Source organism: Gopherus flavomarginatus, chromosome 16 (genome assembly GCF_025201925.1).
Source record: "Gopherus flavomarginatus isolate rGopFla2 chromosome 16, rGopFla2.mat.asm, whole genome shotgun sequence".
Classification (NCBI taxonomy): Eukaryota; Metazoa; Chordata; order Testudines; family Testudinidae; genus Gopherus; species Gopherus flavomarginatus.
Genome location: NC_066632.1, coordinates 19,362,489 through 19,384,666, shown reverse-complemented (window position 1 = coordinate 19,384,666; position 22,178 = coordinate 19,362,489). Strand labels below are relative to the sequence as shown.

General features: G+C 47.7%; 1 protein-coding gene across 2 annotated transcripts in view; it reads left to right on the top strand.

The window, feature by feature from the left end:
* HDAC7 (histone deacetylase 7) overlaps positions 1 to 22,178 on the top strand; it is a 260,685-nt gene that overhangs the window by 37,644 nt on the left and 200,863 nt on the right. The gene's annotated exons all lie outside the window — the stretch shown is intronic.

Here is a 22,178-nt window from a genome sequence, read left to right as displayed (position 1 = left end):
TGGCGGCTGAGTTGAACAGAACCCCAGACCAGCAGCGGGCTGAGCAGGCCGGCGGTGTAAGATCAACATTTTAATTTAATTTTAAATGATGCATCCTAAACATTTTGAAAACCTTGTTTATTTTACAATACAACAATAGTTTAGTTGTATAATATATAGACTTATAGAGAGAGGCCTTCTAAAAAACATTAAAATGTATTGTGAAGCCCTGGGTACAGTGACAACAAAACTGACAAAACCTTATGCGAAACCTTAAATTAAAGTGAATAAATGAAGACTTGGCACACCACTTCTGAAAGGTTGCTGACCCTGCTGTATATATTCTGTGGCTAAAGGCATTCAGTCTCCGGGGCTGGGCAGCGGGGCAGTGCCCTTCCCCAGTATGAAACCAACTGCAATAAAAAGGAAATGAAAAGGCCAGAGCAGTCCTGGGCCTTTGTTTGAAATGAGCTAGCTTTCTCCATCTCTCTGCACTGATGCTTTAATTCCTGTTAAAGAGAATGAATTCCAGACATGTTCGTTCCATTCAGCAGGTCCCAGGGCCTGTTAACACAGTCTATAAATGCTGCAGCAGGCTGCCTCCTTGTTCAGTTGTTTTCTAGCTCCAATTACTGACCTGGGCTTTGACGATACACGCAGTAAAGGAAAACCTTTTATTTGCACCTGGGGTACCTGCCTCTCAAGTCCTGCTGATTGCTTGGTAATTAAAATCAATTTTAAGGTCAGGCTTCACGAAGCCCTGGGCTGGGATGGTTTAGTTGGGGATTGGTCTGCTTTGAGCAGGGGGTTGGACTAGATGACCTCCTGAGGTCCCTTGTAATTTATGATTCTATGAATTTGCTTTCTTCTGTTTTACTAGAGAAAGGATTGTCTCCAGTTCTGCTGGAGAAACATTGTGAGGAATATCACAGCTCCCAGCATCTTATGAAAATTCAGCAGAGGTGAGACTCACAAACTCTGAAAGGCGCAAGATCAAACTCAGATTAGGAGCCTCTCAGCAGAGATGCACTCACTACAGGTGCTAACAGTTCTGTCTGAGAGCTCCTCCTTAACATAGCCCACGTTCAGACTAACCCGCGGCATCGGCGGGTTAAAATCGATTGCTCAGGGATCGATATATCGCATCTAGTCTGGACGCGGCGCGCTTACATCGATTCTGGAACTCCATCAACCCGAACGGAGTTCCGGAATCGACACGGAGAGCCGCGGACATCGATGCCGCGCCGTCTGGATGGGTGAGTACCTCGATTTTAGAAATTCGACTTCAGCTACGTTATTCACGTAGCTGAAGTTGTGTATCTAAAATCGATTTTAATACCCTAGTCTGGACGTGGCCTTAGAGGCAGAAACTCTGGCCTGGCTTCCCAGAAGGCAGACTCCCTTTGTTCAAGATATGATCCCTGTTTGTGTTTCCTAAAATCTATTTTATAACTGAGACAGGTCAATCTGTTTTAGAAATAAGCTACTTGCAGACAGATGGGGGACAGATAACCCAGAATACGATCCTGAATCCCCGAGCAAAACTTGGAGGGTGTGGGGAGGCACTCTAGACAGCATGATTGCTGAGAGTTGGGGCAAAATTTGCTTTCAAGAAAACGTAACCACTTTTCTGTATCTGAGACTGAGAGGCCTTGTCTACTTTAGCTTTTACCAAGTATAAATCTGGTTATTTACAACCATTTATTTCAGTTTAAATCCTTTTCTCTCCACTGTTTAATAAATTTAATTTTATCGTAAGAGCTGCTGTGTGCGTGGAACTTTCACATTGCTCTATTACTGGGGAGAAAGCGGCAAGGCAACTTTGTTGAGCAGGGCCTACAGGTTAAAGAATTTCTGGAACCCATGGTATGTCTACACTGCAGCCGCAAGGTGTAATTCCCCAGTGCAGATAGACAGACTTGTTCTAGCCCAGCTCAAGGGACGTGTTAGAAATAGCATTGTGGGCTTTTCAGTGCAGGCAGCAGCTCAGACCAGCCAACCGAGCTTGGACCTGGGGGTCAGGCAGGGTTGAATGTGGATGTGAATGGCTAGCTCATGCTGCCACCAGTGCCACAATAGCCACACAGCTATTTTTACCTTGCTAGCTCAAGCTGAGCGAGTGCAAGTCTATCCATGCAGAGAATCATTCACCCTCCCCACCCTGTTGCATTCTAGACGTACCCCTGGAGAATGATTAAAGGTCTAGACAACATGACCTATGAAGGAAGGCTGAAAGAATTGGAGTTTAGTTTGGAAAAGAGAAGACTGAGAGGGGACATGATAGCTGTTTTTAGGTATCTAAAAGGGTGTTATAAGGAAATGGGAGAAAACTTGTTCATCTTAGCCTCTAAGGATAGAATAAGAAGCAATGGGCTTAAACTGCAGCAAGGGAGATTTAGGTTGGACATTAGGAAAAAGTTCTTAACTGTCAGAGTGGTTAAACACTGGAATAAATTGCCTAGGGAGGTTGTGGAATCTCCATCTCTGGAGATATTTAAGAGTAGGTTAGATATGTCTATCAGGGATGGTCTAGACAGTGTTTGGTCCTGCCATGAGGGCAGGGGACTGGACTCGATGACCTCTCGAGGTCCCTTCCAGTCCTAGAGTCTGTGAATCTATGAATCACCCAGGGAAGTGAGTTGCAAAAGGTGAAAGTCGGTACCTTATAAGTGGAGATGGTGAGGCCAAACAGGCTAGAGAGGTGAAGATGGCTTATTGGCAAGAGCAGATACAGGTTCCAATACATTCACTTTATGTTCTACCTTTGTCGCAAGATTAAAGGGTATTCTAGTATCAGAAACCTTCTCAGCATGTAGATGCTTACAGCCCCTTTTCAAATCACCTCTTAAACTTATTTCAGATAAACAATATACCTGAGCTGCTTTAGTCTCTGCCAGTCAGGCAGGTTTTCTAGACCAAGAATCATTCTTGTAGCTCTTCACGGACCCTTTAACAGTTAGTCAACGTCCTTCTTAAAGTCTGAACATCAAAACTGGCCATAGGATCCAGTAATAGTCTCACTAATGCTGTGTAGACCAGTAATAACACTTCCTTACTGCTGCTTGGTATTACCCTGTTTGTATATTCAAGGCTCATGCTGCCCTCTTAGCCACCACAGCATGGCAGTGGGAGCACATGTTCAGTTGGTTTTCATCCAGGGCTTTGGAGCAGAGCCCGAGGCTGGAGTGCAGAGCAGCTCCGGAGCAGTGGAGCTGCAGGTTTTTGCCTGGAGCTGGAGCGGAGCCGGAGGGCAGCTCCAAAGCCCTGTTTTCACTATGCCCTCTAATCCCTCTTCAGAGCCACTGTTTCCAGGATATAGTTCCCCATCCTATAATTATGACCTGCATTCTTTGTTCCCAGCTCTATGACCTTGCATTTGGAAGCTGTTCAACTAAATCCCGTTTACAAGGTAATCCTGATCTCTCTGTAGAATTAACTTCTCCTTATCATTATTTACTACTCCATCAGTTTTTGTGTCACCTGCAAACTTTACCAGCAGTGAATTTCTGTTTTATTCCAGATCATTGGCAAAGATGTTGAACAGCAATGGGCCAAAAACAGATCCCTGTGGGATCCCATTGGATTATGATTCCCCATTTACAAGTACTTCAGTTAACAAGTTTTTATCCACTTAATATGTTCTGCATTGATTTTTGTGTACTGATACCTTGTTTTTATCTAAATGTCATGCAGGACTAAGTCAGAAGTCTAAGTGTATTCTGCCAGCACAGTTACCTCAATCAACCATCCATGTCACCTCATCAAAATACATTGAGGTTATTTGACAAGACCTTTTGTCCTATAAAATCATGACTGGCATTAATTATGCTTCCATCCATTAACTCTTTTCTGATTGCATCCTGAAACTGCCTTTCGATGATTTTGCCTGGGATCAATGTCAGGCTAACCAGCCCATAGTTACCCAGGTCACCCCATTTACTCTTTTTTTAAAATATTGGCAAGACATTCATTTTTCTCCAGTGTTCCAAGATTTGTTAAATATCAATGGCTCTGACTGCTCCGTGATTAACTCCTGGGTGCAAGTTATCCAGTGCTACAGAGTGGAAGGGGCAGTTGCATTGGGAGCAGCAGAAAGTCCCTTTGCTCTCCTGGAGGTAGGGGTGGCAGTAAGGGATTTCCCAGTACTTATCCCAGTGGCTGAGGTATACCAGCTTTACATGGCCAGCTTTAGAAAGTGCTGGGCCCAATGTGAACATTTTCAGCAGGACCCCGGCAAGGATGACTTAAAAAAAAAAGTAAAAAAAAAGCCTTTCATTTCTTAGCAACTGGTTCCCTGATTTAAGGGATGTGCCACAGTATGTATTTTTTGTACCAATAGGGTTACCATATGTCCGTATTTTCCCAGGAAAATTTCCCAATTTTAAAAATTCCTCCCTGAAGGCGATTTAAGAACCAAAAAGCCTGACATGTCCATGAAAATACGGATGTATGTTAACCCGACCTAAAGTTCTTTTTTAAAAAGATGGGCTTGAACTAGAAATGAGTTCTGTTTCACATGTGGGTCCCCGCCACTCCATGGGGGTGTGCTAAGGTGACTATAGGGACAGTCCTGATTTTTGGGCCTTTTTCTTATATAGGATCCTATTAACCCCTACCCCCATCCCGATTTTTCACACTTGCTGTCTGGTCACCCTAGGGTGTGCACATGTGTGGGTCCCAGCTGCTCCTTTCCCCTCTGATTGAAGCAGGCGTGCAGGGTTACTGCCCTGGGAACTGGAGGGCACCAGTGGACATGGGGCTGGCTGGAGACAGGGGTGTGTGGGGTGGGCTGGCTGGCTTCAGGCAGGGCAGCAGGGGGATGCAGCAGGAGACAGAGCTGGCGACAGAGGAGTGCAGGACTGGCTGGCTTCAGGCAGTGGGGTGCAGTAGGGGTTGGCTGGAGACAGGACAGAGGGTGCGGGACTGGTGTGGGAAGGGCAGGGGGTGCAGGGCTGGTACGAGCAGGGGGTGCAGCAGGGGCTGGCTGCAGGCAAGGGGTATGGGTATAGGGGATACAGCCCACCCTGTACAGTGAGTGCCTCCTCCTCCTCCTCCCTCCCCCACTGGGGTAGCAGCAGCAGCCTGGGGGCTATTTAAAGGGCCTGAGGCTCCCCTGCTTCCATCGCCCCGACCCTGTAAATAGCCAAGGGAGCCCTGGGGAAGCGGCAGGGCTCTGGTGGCTATTTAAAGAACCAGGGTGGCAGAGGCAGCTGGAGCCCTGGCCCTTTAAATAGCCCCCGGAACCCCCCGCTACCCCAGGGCTCTGGGGGCTATTTAAAGGTCCCGGGATGCCCCTGCTTCTACTGCTCCAGCCCTTTAAATATCCAGGAACCCTGGGGAAGCGGCAGGGCTCCAGTTGCTATTTAAAGGGCCGGGGCGGTAGAAGCAACGGGAGCTCTGGACTTTTTAAATAGCCCCCAGAGCCCCACAGCCCTACCCCAGGGCTCCAGCAGTGGGGCTCTGGTGGCAATTTAAAGGGCCTGGGGCTCTAGTCCCTGCTGGGAGCCCCAGGCCCTTTAAATTGCCCCCTGGGGAAGCCAGACCACCCTGGTACAGCGCACTGGTCTTGGCGGTACGCCGTACTAGGACTTGGGCACAGGGCCCTCTTAGGGGCGGGGCCCGATTCAGGGGAATTGGTTGAATTGGCCTAAAGCTGGCCCTGCCAGCTTCAGGGGGTTGGAAGTGGCAGCAGACAGGCCAGCTGCAGCCTTCTCCTCCTGACATACACAGAGACCTCTGCTGGGCTGGTGTGGCAGGGGCTGGGCGCAGAGCAGTGAGTCTTGGAATTAATATCCCATTGAGATTCAGAGGGCAGATCCCACCTCATAGAGCTACTTCTCCTCTAGGCTGTTTGCACTCAGTCTGGCAGACCTCCCTGCTTTAGTTATGCTCATCATGTTTTCAAGCTTTTCTTCACAGCCAGAGCCACGAGGTGTAGGATAGAAACTGACTTTTTTTAAAAATGAAAGCTGAGATTCTGGCCTCATCAGGTGACTCCAGAAGCTGTGGCCCATGGGTAGCCAATAGGCGGACCATGGGCCAAATCCGGACTGCCAGATGCTTTCGAACAGACCCCCGAAATCTTTTTATTTACTTATTATTACCGTTAGTGTGTTTTTTATTAGTAGTATTTTTCTCTGGACCTTGACCAAAAAATAATTGACTAGCTCTGCCCTATAGGGCTGATACCTAAATCCAGCTCTGATTGCAAGCAGTGGGATTTTCCCCCAACCTCCGTGAGTCTTCTGTTGTTTGAATCAGAAATAACACTGTGGGTCCGTGCTCCAGCCAGTGTGAATTGGTGTATTTAGCTTCAGTGTTGTCCTGGAGACAGAGCACTGACCTCATGAACGGGAAAAACAAGGCTGCCCTGACTCCTCTTGGTTTTGGGCATTTGCAGTGGAAGGAATAGCAATGTGAAGGGAACAGGATAAGGGCCTTTTACAAGGTTACAAGCTTTTTATTTTTGGACTCATTTCCCTAACACTGGAGCTGACCCAAGCCTTAGTGCTGTGAAAGATTTGGGCCCTCTGTTTGTTTAATTGAAGTGCTGTTTGTTTTTTATCCGAGGCTCTAGATAGGGCACTTCCTCTGCAGGCAGGAAGCAGTGATTTCCTGTTAACTCGCAGGCCAACTCTCACTATGCAGGAAGCTCAGCTCTGCTGAGTGTTCACTTTTCATGAAACATTTTTGGAAAGATTTTTCTGGTAGTGTTTTGTTTTCTCTTTTGTCCCCTGCTAATGGGGTTTGTATTGTTGGGATCCCCATGGGATATTTAGTGACCGCACTGAATCAACATTAGGAAATGTGCTGCCATTCCCATGACTTCCAGACTCTACCCAGAGAGTGTGGCATTCACAGTTAAAGGAGAATTTCTCTCTGTTAAAACAATCTAAAATCTGTCATTAAGGTTGCAAAGTTTAGCATTCAAGAATTAGGAAACGTCGGAATTAAGCCTGCAAGCTTAAATAGGATTGCCAACTTTCTGACTGCAGAAAATCAAACACATTTGTCCCCCTGCCTTGCCCTGCCTCTTCTCCAAGTCCTAGCGCCCACTCACTCCATCCCCCACTCTCGCTCACTTGTGCATTTTCACCGGGCTGGGGAAGTGGGTTGGGGTGCAGGATGAGGTGAGAGTGAGATCTCTGGCTGGGGGTTTGGGCTTTGGGGTTTGGCCAGGGATGAGAGGTTTGGGGTGGAGGAGAGGGCTCCAGGCTGGGGGTGGGGCCGAGGTGTTCAGGGGGTAGGAGGGGGCTTCAGGCTGGGGCAGGGTTTTGGGGTGTGGGAGGTGTTGAGGGCTCCAGCTGGGGGTGTAGGCTCCAAAATGAGGCAAGAAATGAGGGGTTCAGGGTACAAGAGGGGGCTCTGTGCTGGGGCACGGGATTAGGGTGTGGAATAGAATGGAGTGAGGACTCAGACTGTTAGTGCAGATTCTGCAGGGGAGCCAGGGATGAGAGGTTTCGGGTGCAGGAGGGGGCTCCAGGCTGGGGCCAAGAGGTTTGGAGTATGGGAGAGGTCTCAGGGCTGGTGCAGGCTCTGGGTGTGTGGGGGGACTCTGGGCTGGGGCAGAGGGTTGGGGTATAGGAGGAGGACCTAGGCTGGGGGTTTGGAGTGCAGGAGCGGGCTTAGGGCTGGTGCAGGTTCTGGGAAGGAGTTTGGGTGAGGGAGGGATCAGGGCTCGGGCAGGAGGTTGGGGTATGGGAGGAGGTGTGGCGTGTGGGCTCGGATGGCATTTACTTCCCAGCCAATGGAAACTGTAGAGCTGGCGCTCAGCGCACGGGCAGCACACAGAGCCCCCACGGCTGCCCCTGCACCTAGGAGCCAGAGAGACATGCCTGCCACTTCCGGGAGAGATGTGGAGCCGGGCAGGCAGCCCTCCTGCCCTGCTGTTGGCAGCCAATCAGACTTTTAATGGCCCGGTCAGCAGTGCAGACCGGAGCCACCAGGGTCCTTTTTTGACCAGGCAGTCCGATCGAAAACGAGATCCCTGGCAACCCCCTTATGTATGTAGATTATTATTGTGTACAATTTTCAAAAGCTCCTAAGTGATGTAGGAGACCAAGTCCCATTTACAAATGTGACATAGACTCCTCAGTTCCTAAGTCTCTTTGGCTTTTAGTTAGACTTGTGCTCCTCAGGGCCAGACATATTATACAAAGGTATTTAGCAGGGGCGGCTCCAGGCCCCAGCACGCCAAGCGTGTGCTTGGGGCGGCAAGCCACGGGGGATGCTCTGCCAGTTGCTGCGAGGGTCCGCTGCTCCCGTGGCTTCAGAGGACTTCCTGCAGGCATCAGAGGACCGCGGTACCAGCGGACCCTCCGCAGGCAAGCCGCCGAAGGCAGCCTGCTTGCCGTGCTTGGGGCGGCAAAATGCCTGAAGCCGCCCCTGGTATTTAGGTGCCTAAAGATCCAGCTAGGTGCTTTTGAAAATCCCATTAGGCACCTAGCTGGATTTTAGTCACCTAAATACCTTTCTAAGTCTGGACCACAGTATTCCATGATCATATAATATTCCGCTCCCCCTCAAGAATCCTGCCTCGGCTGGTGCACAGCGTGAATTCCCTGTGCTCATGGAATGAATTAGAGTTGTGTAGTGAGTGAGGTTGTTGCCTGCAGGACACCAGCTGCTTTGCTGTAGGGCCTACCAGTTAGAAAGTATGTACAGAATGATGTAAGGGACTGTGAGAAGTAAGAGGATAGTAAAAGCAATTGAATGCTTTTTGGGAGAACTTGGTTTCGTCTCCGGTTCTCATGCTGATTTCCTGTGTGATTCTGGGCATGTCACTTAAATCAGATCTTTCAACAGGGACCCTAACTGTGTGTTTCTCTTTTTCTGGTTGCCCAGCATTAGATATCTGGGGCCTGAGTTTCAGGATTGCTGAGCAGTCACAGCTACAAACAAAGTCAATGGGAGCTTCTGACAGTGTGGTCTGGTGGAGTAAGCACAGGTTTGGGTATCTAAAGTTCCTGTGTCCTCATCTTGACTCTGCCACTGACTCAGTTGTAACCTTGGTCAAGTCACTTTCTCAGAGTGTTTCCCATTGCAAAATGAGAATGATAATATGAATCTATTTATCTCACAGGGGTGTTGTGAGGACAAATTAGTTAACATCTGTACAATGCTTTGAACTTATAAAGTGCTGCAAACAGCTAAGTACTCTAAAAACAGGAGATCCTAGGTCTCTCAAATTGGGTTCCCGGGAGTGAAGGATCCCAAAATTAGGGGACATTTTGCAAATGTTGGTCTTAACTTCTCTGTGTTTTAGTTCCTCATTGTGAAATGTGGATAATGATACTTTCCTATTTCACAAGGAATTTGTGAGAATAAATTTGTTAATATTTAAAAGACGGTCAAATATTAATGGCGTGTGCCATAGCAAATCCCATAAGGCAATTAATAACCCTGTATTCAGTGCAGGGTTTGCATGGTGCCTAAACAAAACAACAGGCCATACAATGACTGATGAGGACAGAAAGAATTATTGAACAGCTACCCCATTTCCTGTGCTCCAGCCATCCTGTGCACCAGATGAGGAAGGGGTTGTAACAGGTCATCCCTTTAAGGGCTAGAGGTAGCCAACCCTGATTACAGAATGAGCCATACCTGGGAGAGATCCGGGTGATCCCCTTATAAAGGCTGCAGTGAAGGGGGTGGATCTTACTGCCATAACAGTGGGAGCTGGATTTTAAAGAAGTCCTATACAGGGTTCCAGGGTAGGGGCAAGATGAGTCTGGTCTGCCCTGCTGGGCTGAGAGTGTGAGTGAAAGGTCCCTTCAGGGAAGACTTATGGTTCGTCTACACTACCCGCCGGATTGGCGTGTAGTGAATTGATCTATCGGGGATCGATTTATTGTTTCTAGTGTAGACGCAATAAAATTGATCCCCGATCGTTCTGCCATCGACTCTGGAACTCCACCACAGCAAGAGGCAGAAGTGGCGTTGACGGGGGAGCGGCAGTGGTTGACTCACCGCCACCCTCACAGCCAGGTAAATTGACCTAAGATATGCCGATTTCAGCTACCGTCTTTGCGTAGCTGAAGTTGCATATCTTAAGTCAAACACTCCCCCCCTCCCCCCGGGTAGACCTAGCCCCAGAGATGTGCCAAAGAGGAGCTGCAGTGAGCAGGAGGCTCCTGCTGGAGACCCTGACTGAGAGAAGGGCTTGGACCTAGAAGCCAGAATGAGAGGGCTGAGGCAGGCTGAGCCCAGCCCCTGCTAAAGACCTGACTGGGAGAAGGGCCTGGAAGCCAGAGGACTGAAACCCTGAGCTCCAGCCAGGTAAAGCCTGAAACTTTGAACTAGGACCTAGCTCTGGGAAGAAGGGCTTGGAACTCCCTACCTAATGGTGGGAGGGGAGGGAAATGACTGAACTGGGGTTGAGCCCTGGAGGGCCTGTCTGTAGGACTCAATAAGTGGGAGCCCAGGAGGGGAATGGTCTAATTCCTGTGGACTGTGAGTTATGGGGCTTTAGAGATGGGATAAACTGGTAGCAGGGCACCTCAGACTGACCATAATGGGTGCTTGGTAAGTGGCCACCTGTAATTAAAGACCATCATAATGCACATGCACACAAGAGGACTGAATTAATGTGGTCTGTGCAACCTTAAATTTTGCATCCCCCACTTATGAGTGTTTGACTTTGCAACCTTAACATTATTTCACTGTCTTATTAATACAAGAACAATGGACAAAAAATTGAACTAAAAGGTGGCAAAATGCATAGCTAATCACCTTTCCACACATTGGCAATTAGCCTGTAGAACTCACTGCTACAAGGTGACACTGAGGAAAAGAGCTTAGCAAGGTTCAATAGAATTCATCATTTACATGGTCAATGAGGCTATCCAGCATTAGAATAGGAAATATTAAAATAAATAGAGCATTACAAAGGATAGATAACCTCTATTTTGTGCATGAGCTGACCTCTAGCTAATGAATTTTGTCAACTGTTGGGATTGGGCCACATCCACCCTAATTGAATTGGTCTTGTTAGCACTGACCCCCAAGCTTGGTAAGGCAACTCCCATCTTTTCATGTGCTGCATATTTATACCTGCCTACTGAATTTTTCACTCCCTGCATCTGATGAAGTGGGTTATAGCCTATGAAAGCTTATGCCCAAATAAATTTGTTAGTTTCTAAGGTGCCACAAGGACTCCTCGTTGTTTTTGCCAGAGACAGAATATTAGCCTAGATGGACCCTGGTCTGATCTAGGTTGGCAGTTCTCATTGTCCTATGCTTTTCTGATGGTATATCATGAATTCTGTGTTTTTTATAGCAAGCGAATTTTAGCACTGCTTGGATACATTTGTCAGCTTCTGTTGCTAGTGGTTATTATCTGAGGGCTAATTGCTGGCAGTATTCAGCCAGCTCAGGGGAAAGTGATTGTGTTGTTTCCTAGCCAGTTTGCATAACACAGTCTGGCAGCTTTGAGTCAGAGCTGACTAAATAATATATAATAGATCACTTTATTTGGCAGCCGTCACCTGTGTTTCTGCTTTTGATTTGCCAGCAGGTGGATCACAAGTTCCTCTGACTGGTTCATTATCCAAGATTAGTTGATGAATCACTAAATAATCCATGGTGTAAGGATTGGATATTTAAAATCTAAGTTGTTCTGACTAAACACATATGTCACAGGGTATCATACTGTAGAATACAAGCTAGTCATCTCTGGTCTCCCCCATGCTCTTTCTGCTCCAGTGTTCCCTCCTTGACACAAAACTCTGTCCAATCCTGTTTTTTGTGAAGCATTAGAAAGCAGTCAGAATCTGGTTTTGTTCTGATGATCCAGCACTGAGTGTAACGTTTGTTCTTGGAAGCAGAAAGCTGCCTGCATCATACAAAGTACAAATAATTTGTAGGAGATTTGACATCTCCAAACACAGCTAGGTTTATTTCTTTGTATTTACTTGTTTAGTTCAGTAGAGCCTAGGGGCCAACTCAGACCAGGGCCACATTGTTCTAGGTGCTGTACAAACACAGTAGTGTACAAACACAGCATCTGTCCTAAAGATCTCACAGTCTAACAGGCAGGACATCCTGGGAGAGGGATAGGACACACACCCACAGAGAACAGCATTTTAGTGCCAGTATGGGTTTTTGGTTGTGTTTGGGGCGGGGCTCTGTTGGGAGAGGATTTGCTAAATAGCAAGATGAGGGAAGGGAGAGAGGCTACAGTTCTGAGTTCAGGGGGTGAGTGGGTGAAGGAAAGGAAAATTTTGTGTGTGTGGGGAGGGGGGTTACAACATACTTTGACTCAGTGTCATGGTGGTGAATGGTGCTGGATTGAGGCTGTGCAGGGTATCACAGTGGTGGGTAAAGTAGGAAGGACTAAGCAAGTGGCATGAATAGAGGGAGAGGTGGAAGGTAGGTGAATAGGTGCAGCTCAGGTAGCATCAGCACAGACTCCCACACTGCTAATATGCCACACCACTGACCTGATGGGACCTCACCTCGAAGGGCAAGAAAGCAGCCCATTCAGTCCCTGACCCTCTCCTGGAGCAGCCAGCAGGGGAGACCAGTTGGTTCTGAATGTCCTGGGAGTCTCTGAAAGCTGGACCTTCCTCCCTGGGAGGAGAGAGTTTGAGCCACATTCTCAGAAGCTGGGCACTGAAGTTACCAGCTGAGGATCTGCCTCCTGGGGTTATGCATCCTGTAGAACATATTTCCAGAGCCCACAGTAGTGGGTTCCCGACAGAGCCAGCACTAAGTAGGATTTTATCTCCCCTGTATGGCTCAGCTGAGGTTCACATCCAGGCTGTCCAAGGAAAACATTCCCTGTGCTGTTTTCACACGCGCACTGGCCTTAGAAAAACACGGCCAATGCTGTTGCACAGCCTTCTTTCCCTGCCTTGTTCCTGAACATCTTTCTGTTTCCCAGGCCCCTTCCGATCCTTTCACTTTGGTGACATCACCGCTGGTTGCTATGGAGAAGCCAGGTTGTCAAAAACATGAACCCGTGGCCTCATCCCATGAGTGTCAGGAAATGAAGATTTTATAGGAGGTCTTTGGAATGGAGCCGGAGCAGGAAATGGAGCCCAGGGACACACAAACAACTCGCCCTCCATCTTTGGCCTTCTCAAGGCCTCCTGGCATGTGGCCTCTCTGACAGGGGAAGTGGGGAGAAGGGGGTGGCTAGGGACTGATTTATGTCTCCTGAGCTATTTCTGGGCTGCTGAGCCTGCAGTTTTTTTGGCCTTTGGAGAACCTTAGACTGTGGAGCCTGGGGAAAGGCAGATTGAGGGTTGAACTTGTTCCTTAGTGACCAGTCAGTAAAACTAGCCATTTAAAGCAAATGTGACAGAGACTCTGCTAACTGGAGCAGGGGTATGTTGTAATCCACTCCCTGTACCTCAGGAGGGGAGTAGGTCTGACAGATGGGGTTGGCTGAACCCAGCTGGTTTGGAGAAAGGCCTGCCACTTTCCCAGTAGGCTTGCTCTGTAGCTGACTCTGCCAATGTAATTAGTCCCCCAAAAAGAGGTTGTCATGTAATTAGCCCCCCACAAGGGGTTTTTCACTAAACCTAGCCTGAGCCAACTGCTGAACTTCCCCCCAAACCCAGCCCAAATCTGAACCCCAAAGCTTTCCCAAAGACCTCAGTTTGAACCTGAAGCGTCTTTGTGTTTGAAAGTGCTCCCACACACTTGCTCTTTCTGCTTTTAGTCAGGCCAGGAAATGGAAATGCTGCTTCTCTTGGTATTTCCAACCCAGAAGGACTGAAAGTCTCATGAGAGACAGTTCGAGATTCCCAGAGCCAACTGGTCTAGAGATGCTTGGTCTGATGTTTCACCATTTCATGCTGGTACAGAGCACAAGTATCTTAGTGGTGCCAGCGTCTGAGCTCAGAGAATGCATTGAGAGGGTCAGGCACATGCATATGTGCAAGTGTATTTTGGAGTGTCTGTCTGCATGTGTATGTTTGGGTGTCTGTCTGTGCATGTGAATACTTGTTAGTAGGACAGCAGATACCTTCACCAGACAATTCATCTAGAGTCCTGAGTCATGGTGGATGTAAATGACTAGGCTCTGGAGCAAACTTGCAGCCCTGGGGAAGGTTTTGGATCTGGTTTTCTCTATACAGATTGGGCCAATCTGTAGATTGGAGATTTCTTCCTTTGGATCCCAATCTTTCCTTCCAAGAAGGAAGCCTCTCTGAGCACTAGCTACTCAATCCCCTTATGGTGCAAAGGGTGTAGTGGATGTAAGAGAGGGGCACCTAGTTCAGGGATGTGCAGGAACATTGAAATGCAGGAGCCTCATACACCATCTGGTGGCACAATGCAAAGTCAGAGCATGCAAAGTGCATGCGTGCAGATATCAACAGTCTTGTTTTGGTCTCACTTTGCTTGAGAGGTTGCCAATCCCATCGTCAAATTACCCTGGTAACTAGCAGTTTAGCCGGCTCAGACTCAAAACTGGCCTTTGCAATGACACACACTCAAGATAACAGCAAGATAGACAGCCCACTGTGCTGTGTCTCTTTGGAGTGGGTGTTGAAGGGTTAAAAATAGACTCCAGATTTCAGTTAGTAAATGCGGAGGCAGGGAGGAGAGAACTGTTTATCATCCCTAGTGTTTCCCCTGAGACACAGAAATGAGTCAGATAAGAGACCCGCACAATGTGCACATGCCCTAGTTCACTAGCAACTGCAGCGCTGCTCCCAGCATGAGTCATTTTGGGTAACATTTGAAAATGTCTAGGTGACTTAGGAGCCAAAGTCTTATTGACTTTCAGTGTTTTCCTAAAAGTATTGGAGCAGGTTCTCAGCTCATTTAATTGGAGGAGCGATACTGTTTTACACTAGTTGCACTAGTTATGTAACCAGAAAATCCCAAAACCTGTGTATGCAGCAGGGACAGTGGTGTTATCTTTAGTGACAAGAACTTTAATAATCCAATGGAGTGAGGTGCGAGTATAAAGATTGACATCTATTTATTCCAGAGGTGGAAAATGCCTAGGGCGCTTCAGAGTTTGAAGACAAATAGTGAAAAACAATTGCTGAAGGATTTGATTGTCACCATTTGCCTCTTTCTGCTGAGTTCTTCAGGGAACACAAAGGCCCACATCCACAAAGGGACTCCCGAGCCTAAAAAACATCTGGAACACTTGTGTGTTGCACAAAGCCCGAGTAAGATTTATAAAAGTAGTTAGGTGCCTTGTGGGATTTTCAAAAGCTCATATGTGCCCAACATCCAGTGAAATCAGTGAGTTGTGGGCACCCAGGTGCTTCTGAAAATCTCACTAGGCACCTACATACCTTTAAAAATCTGGCCCTAGCTCTGTATATTATGCATGAGGAAAGAGAGGCACCTAAGAATGCAGTCCAGCAAAGCCAGCGGTCTAAGGGCTGGTCTACACTACGGGGGAAAATCGATCTCAGATACGCAACTTCAGCTACGTGAATAACGTAGCTGATGTCGAAGTATCTAAGCTCCAATTACTCACCGTCCTCACGGCGCGGGATCGATGTCCGAGGCTCCCCATGTCGACTCCGCAACTCCTTTCGGGTTGGTGGAGTTCCGGAATCGATATAAGCGCATTCAGGGATCGATATATCGCGTCTAGATGAGATGCGATATATCGATCCCCGAGCAATCGATTGCTACCCACCGATACAGCGGGTAGTGAAGACGTAGCCTAGGTGGCTCCCTGACTAAACTAGCTACAAGAGGAGTGTGTTCTAAGCCAGCTACCTTTCACGGAGGTAGGTGCCTAAGTCTGGGCTACAGGGAGTCACCTGTTTCTGTTAGTGATACACAACTGGGAACCCCTCTCCTGGAATCAGGTAGCTTAAATGCCTAACTAGTTTCTTGTTGGATCTGTTCCACTATGTATAAATACTTGTGGAGTCATTCAGCCAGAGAGACAGTGAGTGTAAGAATGACTCTACAGCCTGGTGGTTAGGGCATATGGTGTCCGCAGGGTCCAGTCACCCTGCTACAGTGATTGTTTGTTTATTTATCCAAAGTGAAGCAGCTTCACCAGGAGGGTGAGTCCCACATCAAAATATCCCATAGCTAAGGCTACGATTATGTTATGGAAGTCATGGAATCCGTGACTTCCTTTGACCTCTGTGACGTTTTCTGCCTGGGAGCTCCCAGCCAGCCCCCTTCTAGCTCTCAGCCCTACCTTGGTGGAGCTCCCTGCAGCTGTGCAGCAGGGGAACCCCTGCAGCTGCCCAGCTGCAGCGACTGGCTGGCAGACTCTGAAGCTGCTGCCCAGCCACAATGGGGGGATCCCCTGCAGCTGCAGCAGGTGGCTTGGGGACCCCCCTGAGTTCCCAGCCTCCCCAAGGAGCAGGGGGACCATGCAGCAGCCTAGCCCCTGTGAACAGGAGGACTATGGAGCTCCCACTCCCTGCAGCAGCGGGGAACCTGGGAGCCCCAGCAAGAGTGGGTGCTAAACTCGCCTCCCCATTTTCTCAGGGATATTTTTAATGAAAATCCAGGACCGGTCACGGGCTTCTGTGAATTTTTGTTTATTGCCTGTGACCTATCCATGAGTTTTACTAAAAATATCTGTGACAAAAGCTTAGCCTTACCCTTAGCTCCATGGATAGAGCACTTGCCTGAGCAATGGGAAAGCCTTGTCAAATTCTTTCTCTCCATCATGCAGAGGAGGGAATTGAACCTGGCTCACTTATATCCCAAGTAAGTGCACTAACCCTTGGGCTAAAAGTTAAAAGGTGGGCAGCAGCAGCACCTCCTCCTGGTTACCTTGAGACAACGCGCTCTCCCTGTGACACAGCTGAGATCAGACAGGCCTCCTCTCTGGAGCTCTCTCAATGTGAATGAGAGGGAGCTGCAGGCAGGACACTCTCTGGGGCTGCCCAGCGTCCCTGAGGCCACGATTATTACTTTCCAGGCACATCAAAAAGTCTGTCTTTCTTGCTCTTGGGCAAGACTGTTGAGGAGCATGTTGCTGGAGGGAGACGTTGGTGGTCAGTCCTTTGTCTGGGTTTACTGTGTGATCTGTAGTTGATGGGACTGATGCGCAGATATTGGTTGGCACTTAGTGATGAGTTTTAAAATGCAAAGAAATAGCTAACTAATAATAGAGATCAGAGCCGGCGCTAGGCATAAGCAGACTAAGCAATTGCTTAGGGCCCTGAGCATCTCAAGGGGGCCCACCATTCATTTTTTATTATGAGAACTTGCTTGATTTAGTATTGGGGGGGGCAAAATTATTCCTGTTAAGGGCCCCCAATGGGTTAGCACGGCCTCCAATAGAGATTGATGAAAAGTATTGAAATCTGAGAAGAGCCCAGGCAGGAGGGAGAAGTAGAGGCAACAGAATCTCCTCCAGGGAAAGGTAGGCTCAGTGGCGGGCTCTGTGGAAGGTCGGCATGTCAGCCTGGAGGTGCGGAGGGTGTTAGGAGAGCACAACAGGACTTAGTGAAGAAGCCAGGGGCTGCACTCCGTGCTTGGAGCACAGAGTGTTATGAGAACACCTCTAGTCAGTGAGCATTGAACTGTTCATGCACACTGCCCTGAAAACTAGCCCTGAGAAGAAGCCATGTCCAGCCAGATGGATGGGACTCTACCCAGGTTTAGAGAGGCAAGGTGGGTGAGGTAATAGCTTTTATTGGACCAAGTTCTGTCAGCGAGAGAGACAAGCTTTCATGCTTACAGAGGGCTTTTCTTCAGGTCTGATAATCTACCCAGGTTTGTCCATCCTCCAGCATAGAATATCAGGGTTGGAAGGGACCTCAGGAGGTCATCTAGTCCAACCCCCTGCTCAAAGTAGACCAATCCCCAACTAAATCATCCCAGCCAGGGCTTTGTCAAGCCTGACCTTAAAAACCTTTAAGGAAGGAGATTCCACCACCTCCCTAGGTAACCCATTCCAATGCTTCACCATCCTCCTAGTGAAATAGTTTTTCCTAATATCCAACCTAAACCTCCCCCACTGCAACTTGAGACCATTACTCCTTGTTCTGTCATCTGCTACCACTGAGAACAGTCTAGATCCATCCTCTTTGGAACCCCCTTTCAGGTAGTTGAAAGCAGCTATCAAATCCTCCCTCATTCTTCTGTTCTGCATACTAAACAATCCCAGTTCCCTTAGCCTCTCCTCATAAGTCATGTGCTCCAGCCCCCAATCATTTTTGTTGCCCTCTGCTGGACTCTTTCCAATTTTTCCACATCCTTCTTGTAGTGTGGGGCCCAAAGCTGGACACAGTACTCCAGATGAGGCCTGATCAATGTCGAATATAGGGGAATGATCACGTCCCTCGATCTGCTGGCAAGGCCCCTACTTATACAGCCCAAAATACTGTTAGCCTTCTTGGCAACAAGGGCACACTGTCAACTCATATCCAGCTTCTGGTCCACTGTAACCCCTAGGTCCTTTTCTGCAGAACTGCTGCTTAGCCATTCAGTCCCTAGTCTGTAGCAGCACATGGGATTCTTCTGTCCTAAGTGCAGGACTCTGCACTTGTCCTTGTTGAACCTCATCAGGTTTCTTTTGGCCCAATCCTCTAATTTGTCTAGGTCCCTCTGTATCCTATCCCTACCCTCTAGGGTATCTACCACTCCTCCCATTTTAGTGTCATCTGCAAACTTGCTGAGGGTGCAGTCCATGCCATCCTCCAGATCATTAATGAAGATGTTGGGGAAAAAAACGGCCCCAGGACCTACCTTTGGGGCACTCTGCTTGAAACCGGCTGCCAAGTAGACATGGAACCATTGATCACTACCCGTTGAATCCGAAGATCTAGCCATCTTTCTATCCACCTTAGAGTCCATTCATCCAGCCCATACTACTTTAACTTGCTGGCAAGACTAGTGTGGGAGACCGTATCAAGAACATTGCTAAAGTCAAGGAGTAACACATCCACTGCTTTCCCCTCATCCACAGAGCCAGTTATCTCCTCATAGAAAGCAATTAGGTTAGTCAGGCATGACTTGCCCTTGGAGAATCCATGCTGACTGTTCCTGATCACTTTCCTCTCCTCAAAGTGCTTCAAAATTGATTCCTTGAGGACCTGCTCCATGATTTTTCCAGGGACTGAGGTGAGGCTGACAGGCCTGTACTTCCCCAGATCCTCCTTCTTCCCTCTTTTAAAGATGGGCACTACATTAGCCTTTTTCCAGTCATCCAGTTCTAACATACCCAGGCTCCCTATATGCATCTGCCTCAAGATTTGCGAATCACGATGTGTTCCTGTGGGAATTTTTCTAGGCACCCAAAATTTAGACATTGCAACATTCAGCATCAAAACACCCAAGTCCCCTTGTGAATCCAGGCCAAAGTGACTTTCTTCCAGAATAGGTTTCAGAGTGGTAACCGTGTTAGCCTGTATCAGCAAAAATAACAAGGAGTCCTTTTGACACCTTAGAGACTAACAAATTTAAGGTGCCACAAGGACTCCTCATTGTTTTTCTTCCGGAATAATTACTCCACTCACAAAACAAAGTAATTAGTCTGGTGCAAAAGTGACTTCTATCCTGAATAGTGTTCACACAGAGAGCTGTTCCGCACTAGCTGTTCCACAATAACTATGTGGGTCCATTTCACTATGTACACAAGGCTTTATAGCAGAAAAGCTTATGGGGTGACTTGATCCTGGTCTGTAAGTACCTACATGGGGAAAAGATTTCTGATATTACAGGGCTCTTTAACATAGCTGACAGAGAACAGAATTTTCAAAAGCACCTAAGTCCCATTCCAAAGTGAGTGACTTTGAATGAGATTTAGGCTCTTAAGGGCCAGATTTAGAAAGGTATTTAGGTGCCTAAAGATGCAGATAAGCACCTAGTGGGATTTTCAGAAGTGCCTAAGCAGGTTAGATGCCTACCTTTCATTGAAATCAACCGCCATGAATGCCCTGTAACAAATCATTTGTGAGCATTGTTTGCTTTAACTCAGCTTTGCTTAGTGGTGAGAGCTGCTGGATTTGTTTTACTGAATTAAGTGAGACCATTTTTTCCTCTAATACCAGCTTGAGGAAGCCTGTCTCTGCTGCCGCAAGTGGCTTCCTGTTTGACTCACACCTGATAACCCTGCTGAATAAAACAGGCCTTGCACTCTCACAGCAACTGAATGGGGCTGTTTACAATTAGAGCGCATGGGATTCCCAGAAAGAGGCTCAGACCGGACATCCTGAAGCGAAATACCCTGGGTGTCACTGGCTAAAAATAACTGTAGCAGAACAGTCACCAAACAAACAGCAAGAGGAAGCTGCCAGCCTGCTGCTTACAGCTCACAGAACTCCTGGTGCGCACAGGGTGACAAACAAGAGGCCCACAAGTGACTGCTCTTTATGTCTCTGCCCCAGCCATTGGATGTGGTTCAGAGTTATAGCCTGGCGCATGGCAGAGGCCAGTGGTCCCTGTTTCACCTTCCCCTACTTTTTTAGAATCAAAGCAAATAAAACATAAAATCAGCGAAAACCAAGAGCCACAAGCCAATCCAGTTAATGAAACACGCCACAGGAGATGTCTAGAATGGGAGGCTGTGTAAGTGACTGGACCCCATTGAGAGATGAGGACTGTTCTATCAGCCGTCTGCCCATAACTACCATCTATGGGGGGAGGGATAGCTCAGTGGTTTGAGCATTGGCTTGCTAAACCCCAGGTTGTGAGTTTAGTCCTTAAGAGGGCCATTTAGGGACTGGAGTAAAAAAAATCTGTTGGGGGATTGGTTCTGCTTTGAGCAGGGGGTTGGACTAGATGAGGTCCCTTCTAACAATGATATTCTATGATCTCTCAACCCCAAGGGCTTTCTGATCACAGATGTTGCTTGCTCTCAAAACTGCTCCTTCACCAGGGCCTGTTTGGCCCTTGAAGTGAAGGAGCCAGCTGCAGCTAGTGTTTGCCACTCCTTATGGGTCCAAAAGTGGCCACACAATGAAGTGAAAGCCAGAGGTGAACAACAGGTGAGGAGAGTGGACACTGTGCCCACCCAGCATGTGATGTGGAAAAGCCTTATCCTGATCACTTAGCTGCACTGAGTATAGATGGGTCTTGGTCCAGCATGTACAAGAAAGTAATATATAACCCTGAGATGCAGGAACCTCCCCAACCCCATTAGCTTAATTAGCAGAGGAGCTGGCTGAATGTGACTAATATAAACAATTTATGGTGCCATAAAATGGAACCTAATATCAAGTTCTTTGTCAGCCTCAGTGATGCTCAGGAATACCCTGAGCAGGGAGAGAGAGCCAGTGACCAGCGGCTGGATGGACAGATCCCAACGGACAAAGGCTCGTGATTCCCCTTTTATTTAAAAGCAGTGCGGTCACTAATGGATGCACTCTCTGGTGTCAGCAGCATTGCATGCTGTAATGTTATCTGGTGTCTATGATAGATGGGGGCTCCATTACTCATTCGTCTCAGGCTGTAGCAACTTGTGAACTCACGTGTTTGAGCAGTTTAAGCTAGAGATGAGAGCCAGTGCCAGAATTCACATCCAGATCCAGTTTCCCAAAGTTCAGAGGTGGTTGGCTTTAAGTCCCCTGCACTTTATACAATGGGCTGGGCAGTCTCTTTATGTTAACTTCAGCTGGAGTTTGCCTGGCACATACTGTATTTGCAATGGAGTGCTATGTAATTGTATAATGCAGAAGAGAGGAAGTGCTGAATGAGGACTGGGATAGTAGGAAAAATGGGGTACTGCTACACAACTGTTATGCCTTGCAATCTTAAATTTCAGAGGAATCTATGCCCTGGTCTACACTACACACCTATGTCAGTATAACTATTTGTTCAGAGGCATGGTAAATTCACACTGCTGCGAGACGTAGTTATAGTGAACTACCCCCGGTGTAGACAGCACTATGTCAGCAGGAGACCGTCTCCCATGGACATAGCAGCTATAGCCGCTTGAGAAGGTGGAGTACCTGTGCTGCTATAGTGCTGTAAGTACCTAGCTACAGGGGCAGCTGCCATTTTGTGAGGCAGAGTTGACACAGACTGTTACAGAGAAGATGCACACAGTGCTCTCTCATGGAAACTTTACTGGTTCTTTCTTGTTTTGTTGTTTTCCCTTAACCTAAAATAAAATTTCCTCCGACTGAAAGCACACAGTAGCTCTTTGTGTACAGTGAGTCAATTATAAGGAGCCAATTATTTTTTGCAAGCACATTGGGCAAAAGACTTTTCTTTGAATTGTTTGAACAGTGCTGCCTCTTTGAGCAGTAAGAGCTGGTCCAAATTCCCCACGTTTAGATATTTCAAATGAAGTGTATGTGAAT